The sequence below is a fragment of the Cavia porcellus genome, unplaced genomic scaffold (assembly GCF_034190915.1).
Source record: "Cavia porcellus strain 051 isolate PalLab524CR breed Dunkin Hartley unplaced genomic scaffold, mCavPor4.1 scaffold_3, whole genome shotgun sequence".
In the NCBI taxonomy this organism is placed as follows: domain Eukaryota; kingdom Metazoa; phylum Chordata; class Mammalia; order Rodentia; family Caviidae; genus Cavia; species Cavia porcellus.
Window position 1 is genome coordinate 89,578,770 of NW_026947486.1, and position 6,977 is coordinate 89,585,746.

Here is a 6,977-nt window from a genome sequence, read left to right on the forward strand (position 1 = left end):
GGTTGTGATCTGTTTTGATTATTTCTGAGCATAAGTACAAACATTATCATCTATATTCCAAAGATCATCTTACATTTTTCAAAGATTTTATTTCACAAATCACTCCATTTCTCATTTTCCTCCATCATTTTTATTACTCTGCTGTTTACTCAAAGTATTAAATACTTCCCCAGATAGCAGTGATTAAAACATTTAACTGTATATTTTTCAACTAAAGTTTTCTTATGTACTGCTTTAACAGTGGGCAAACACATTCTGCATCTAATGAGATAAAATTAGCCTGTTTGGTCACTGTTTTATGAAGTCATTAGACAAATCAACGAGTGAGAAATCATTTAAACAGTATACATTCTACTCCTTACATCATGGATTCTGATAATATAAATGTGTGCTTTTATTTTTAGGCTGACGTTGAATTTGTAAAGGTGGAAAATGGCACAAGAATAAGTTAAAATTTTACACAGCTGGTATTCTTATCAAATTTAATGTAATTGTATTGATTTAAGCAATTTTGGTTAATTTGGTTAATTTCCAGAGTAGTCCATAGTGAAGCTCACTGTGCCTCCTGAAAGAGTGCAGGGGGATTGATGTACAGAGGCTCAGAGATGATTTCTCCTAAGATCCACTTCAAAGTATTCTCCTACTAAAGGAGAAAACACTGTTATGGAAACCAGAGCAGGAGGCTTACAGGGATTGTAGCCACAGGATCCTGATTGGTCTGGCTTTCGCAGAAGCTTCTGTGAGGCTCCCCCATGCTGTGCCTTCTTGAAAATACTCATTGCCCAGTGGAATGAAGATTTTCATATACATAGCCTAGAAGAGAGATGCAGGCCTCGTATACAATTAATCATTCCCTTGATGATATTATCCCTGCTCCTCTTTCTGCTTAATTCATTTTTTTTTTTTTTATCGGTACCGGGGATCGAACTCACAAGGCAGGTGCTTATGCCGCTGAGCTAAATCACCAGCCCTCTGCTTAGTTCTTGTACAACTTGATCACCAGCATCTCCCAGACAAACAGAAACCTATACATCAGCAGTGTTGTGGATGTCACTGATAAACTCCTCTTGTCCAACACCCAGGTCACCACAGTCATCAATGCTTCATTGATAGTAGTATTAAACATCTTCTAAAAGAACATTCAATATATGTTGATGTCTATGGAGAATTCACCCATCTCATGTATCTTTGACTTACTTAACCTCACTGTTGTCCACATCCGTAAAAAAGGAGAGGAAACAGGACAGCAACAGCTATATTCCCTCCAAAATGAGATGCTGTTCTATGCCTTGTCTATCTCATTAAGTATCTTTCCATCTACCTTTTAGATGCCTACACATGGACCAAATCCTCCTAGTCCATCATCCTACTCAACAACGGCTATTGAAAGCAGCTCATCTACTATGAGTTCCAACTGCTTAGTGGGAAACTTGTGCACATGTTCATTCCCCTGATGAGACTGAGCTTCGAGTATGAGGATTACTTGATGATTACCCTGTGAAGCATACTGCCAGCCTCTCCATTGACAGACGTGATTTTATGTACAAACCAAAATCTGGTTCAAACATTTTATTTTAACTGACACAGGGACAAGATGATTATAGGAACAGAAAAAAATTGTATGTTTTGTAGTCTGAGTGGTAGTCATTGCCTGATTGCCAAAGGGTGGGGTTGAGGAAGATGATTAGTTGGAGGAAAAAAAAAGCAGAAAACAATGCATGCAATCTACTGGAATACTGAAACCTTCCCCTAGGCAGACCAAGTCAGAAAAGTCTGACATAATCACACTGTTCTCCTTCAAATCCAAACTAGAGTTAAATATTCTTACACTGTGCAGGAACTTGCAAAGTGGCCTTCTAGTGGTGCTTCACTGAGGGCCTCATTTGAACCTAGATTCACTTTTACCAATAGTCCTACGTTGTTTTTCTATATCAGACTTAGCAAAACATAGTATTCAAAGATAGCATTCTGAGACTGGTGTCGATTGGCATACATTTGTAATGCTGGACTTCTTGAAGGATAGGGAAAAAGAATCATAAATTTTTACTCAGCCTAACTTGCTAACTTACAAATAATTTGTTTCAAAAATTCTAGAGATATGACTCAGGTTAAAGGCCCAGCATTCAATATTCAATACACACACACACACACACACACACACACACACACACGCACATACCATAAGGAAAAGAGAGAAAATATTTTTAAACATTCTTAGTGCAGTCATATAGGACAAATGGTTAAAAGTCTCTCAACAGTATCCCACCTGCCTGACAAGAAAGAAGGTAGCAAGCCCCTGTCTAGGGCTAATGAGGAAGGCAAGCCTGATCGAGTCTGATGTCCTGTCTGAAGGGCTCATCTCTTATGCCTTGGTTTAGAAGAATGTATCTCTTGACCATGACCCAACTCTGTCTTTTCCTTTGATATTTGTCCTTTGTAAGCCTCGGCATCTTCATCTGTGAAAATTCAACAATCCATAACATGGTGTCTGGTGCACAGTGCACACTAATGCAAAGGATGGCTTTTACCATAAATGTTATACTTTAGAATGAGAATGTCCTCCCAAAGCCTCATGTGTCCTGAGGCAGGGCTTTTGAAAGGTGATTGTGTCAAATGATCACTATACTCTTGAGTTGATTCATCCACTGGTGAGTTCATGGATACAGTGTGGATAAAGAGGTAAAAATTGGTTCTATGTACTGGATCACTGGGATTGTGGACTGAAATGGTGTATCTCTGTCCTTGATTCCTTGTTTCTCTCTCTGCTTCTTGGCTCAATAATGTGAGCAGATTTCCTGCATGGCAAAGGATTTCATGGATTGAATACATGAGACAAAATAAATATCCCTTCCTCCAAGTTGTGGGCATGGTCTTTGCTGATCAGTAAAAAGAAAATGACTAAGACAGTGAATTGTAAACTCTTTAGCCATGTGGGTACCAGAGTACCACAGTCATTATCATAAAGTCAATTCTCTCATGTGTGCATAGCTCTTTATTGCATACATGGTATTCTTCTAGAAAGTCAGTCTGTGTGGGGAAAAATGATGTAAGTACTACTTCTGAAGAGGCCTAGGTATAGAAATATTTTTAGAGTTAACACTGTGACTATTTCAGATGCTACGTAGGAGTTCTGAAGCAAGATCATGATTGTAGCTTTCCCCCAAAGGCCTTGTTTATGATCAGTGATCATGAGAGCCAATGTCCAAGTCTGATTGAGAGCCAAGATCCACAAGAGCACAAATCAAAGAGAAAATGAATGGATGCCACCATTACACCCTGGAATTCAGAGTTATTCTGGATCTGTCAGTGCCAGGATATGGCTCAAGATTCCATATTCCAATTCAGAGCTTTTGAGAAGGTATATGAAAGAAATAAGCACAACTTCTCCACTTGATGGACTGAGGATTAGTTATTAGCCCAGAGCACATTTGAGGCCAGATGCCTGTTTCTCTACAAGACCAGTCAAATCCCACTTTCACAATTAGAGTGTCTAGGGTTCCAGTACGGGCAAGTCAGGAGAGAAGAACATCACTGTTCTACATTTATCGCCTTGTTTTCCGAATGAATGAAGAAGCCCATAGTACACTGGGGCTAGAGTGGCGAATCCCACCACAATGCAATTTTTCTTGAAAAGTCCCACAAAGTAAGTTTTACAGTTATCTTTATTTTATTATATTTCTTACATTTTTATTTGTATGGGTTAATGTTTTGTGTATGTAATGATTTGATTTATTTGGAGAGTTGGTACATACACATACAAATTTTAGTACTTTTTAAATCTTCTGCTCCTCCTTCCATGTCTTGGTCCCTTCCCATTTGCAAAAGATCTATCTCCTGATTTCCTATGATTTATCCTTTGTTTTTCTATTTAAGAACTTGATGTACTTTTTCACTTTTTAAAATCTAAGCTAACATACTGTACAGTGAACTGCTAGGATGTACAATCTTATGAGTTTTATGTATGTCTTATAAATACCAGAATCAGGACATAGAGAAGTTATATCAACTAAAAGATTATGGGCGTGATTTCCCTCTGCAACCTCAGATAAGTACTTATCTCTCTTTATCCATATAGGGTTACCTTTTCCAGAATACTACATAAAATAATTATGTGGTTATAACCTACAGATTGACTTTTTCTCTCAGCATACAGTCTTTGAGTTTTTATTATGTTGTATTTTATAGTATTTTGTGTATGCTGTAGTTTATTTTACATTCACTCATAGAACGATATTTTATTATTTCCAGTTTAGGGTGATTATGAATAAAGACATGATAAACCAATGAAATTACTCTTTAACAATTATATTTTTACTCTTTTAGGGATATGGTCTTTATGTGTTTCCTATTTCATAATTTTCACTAACTCTACACTTGTAATTACTTCTCCATTTCCATGCATCGTTTTCCTGAACAAATTAATTTTATAGAGTTATATAATAATTCATTATCAGATACATATCTGATAATTAATTATTGCATGCCTTCTGTAAATTCAATTTGCTTTCTTTTTCATTACTTATTCCAAAATTCTTGCCTAGAATTTAAAACAACTTACAGGCTCATCAGTAAAAATGAGCACATGTTTTAAAGTCAAACACTAATCACAAATACCGAACTTAAGACATTAACATGGAGTGAAATTACAATTATCATCAATTTTAATATGTTTATAATTTTACTATATAATTTTTTTAATAATTGCTTAACTTTATATGTTATGATTTGTATAATGGTCACATTTCATTTTATAGAAAGACATTCTAGCACTTAACATGTGGTATAAATTTATATTGTATAGTGAAATAATGTTAGACTGAGTTGCCTAGATTTATCTATAAAACGAATCAATATATAATTATTCATAGAGCTGTGTCTTATTCTGTGTTGCTCCTGACTCATTTTTCCTTCTTGTATGCAGATGTAGCAGCAAAAACATCTTAATAATAATGAAAAAACATTTGAAATTATCAAATGATAATAGCTCCTTAATATGTATACCATTTATAGATACAAATTTCTATGAAATTAGAAAATGTCTAAGAATTGCAAATTGAATAAAAATTTTTCTTTTTACTTAGTTATATGTTTTTAAACAAAAGCAATGAATTATACCATTTATAGTTTAAAATTATTTATAAATTTACATCAAATGCCTTTCAGGTTTTGGGTATCCTGTCTATTTTAGAGATAATAAAATAACAAAATAAAATTATGGACAGAAAGACACTTTTATTAAATGCCAAATTGTCTTTTTTCTCTCAATTTAGTGGTGATTAATGTTCTAAAATGTTGATTATATATTTAGGTAACTTAGAAGAGCAAATAAATACTAAATCACGTTGAAAAGCTGATCTTCAATATTATTTGATAAAAAGTGAATTGGCAGCATATAATCTAAAACTAAAGATACTCAACTTTCAAATTTCCTAGAATTTCTATTTATGATGCTTATTGTCATTTTCTTCCTTACCAATGAATCAGCAACATTAACCCAACCCACTTTGTTTAGACTCAAGTCACATTTGCATTTTTACACGAATGCACATCACTGATATAGCAATTTTCTGCAAAATGATTCAAATAAAAGAAGAGTTAGGGAAAAGCAATGCCTATAACTCCTCTATTGGTCTTTTACTTATGTTTATTAATTACTAAAAAAGCATGAAAATCTTAGCTCTGTTCTCAAGTCATAGTTTTATGTTAAAGAGTTGTAGAGGACATTAAATCATGTTTAAGAAGCTTCTTTTTAAAGTATAGAAGAAAAGACTTACACTTATCATATCAAAATTCTGCTACTTAAAACATACAAGTTGGATAAACTAAAATTTAGGCTAATTAGAAAATTATACTAAAATTGATTGCTTCTTGTAAGCAATGTAACATTTATATATTTTATCTCCTTATAACCTTTTAAATTAAGAGTACAAATATTTAATTTGTCCTGGAATTTCCCATTTGTACTTATCTGCATCCTATGTCCCCACATCAGGCATCACTTTCCATAATAAACTACTCTGATTTTGATGAACCCTAAACAAAATTCATATTTTAGGAAAAGTTTGTTTTTGGAGTTTTCCCCACTTTTATACTTCTAATGAACTTCCCACACAATCATTCCTATGAAATAAGAAGGCATATATGCTGAATAGATGTGAAATTGTCATTAATGAAAAATCTCAACAAATTGCCACAAAGTTTCCTGGAAATTTTTCTAAAAGTGCATTAGCATATTACTATGCATTAGCTAGTCTACAAAAAGGCTCATTATTTTGAGCTTTTATGAAATTATTTATTGTCTATTCACATCTATCCTCATAAATTTGTTTTTATATCAACTTCAATGAATCTGTGTTGCTTGCAATATGATGAATTAAAGATAAGAGCAGTCCTTTGTTTTCCACTTCTAACATTTCAGGTAGTCTTCTGATGTATGATGAAAGAGTACCTTCAAAATGAAAGTACATCCACACCTCAGAGATAAAAAAAATATTATAATAAATGTCTAATTTTTTTATTCCATGTACTTATAGGAGAAAAGGAAGCCATAAATTATAATACTGTGTGTAATATGTCTCACTATAAATTCAGTTGTGCTTTCGAGTTCCTGAAACAGTTACATACTTCATGTGTCACATATGTTATGATCTCAATCAAGAATGTCCCCATGGACCTCATGTGCTCACTGGCAGAGATGTGGAAGGTGATGAGATCTTGGGATCATGGGGATGCTGTACAATATCAGTTCAGTAATTCACTGGCAAGTTAATCTCTTCTGTGTGCTGTTGGGTGGTGAGACCTGTTAGGAAGAAGTGGGTCACTGGTGGAAGTTCACTGGAAAAGGTGATCCTCTCTGGCTGCTTTCTTTCTTTCTTTCTTTCTTTCTTTCTTTCTTTTTTTTTTTTTTTTTTGGTTCTTAATAACTGCCTACCATTTGAGTAGGTTTTCAAAATGGTAAAGTTTTCTATCCACCATGC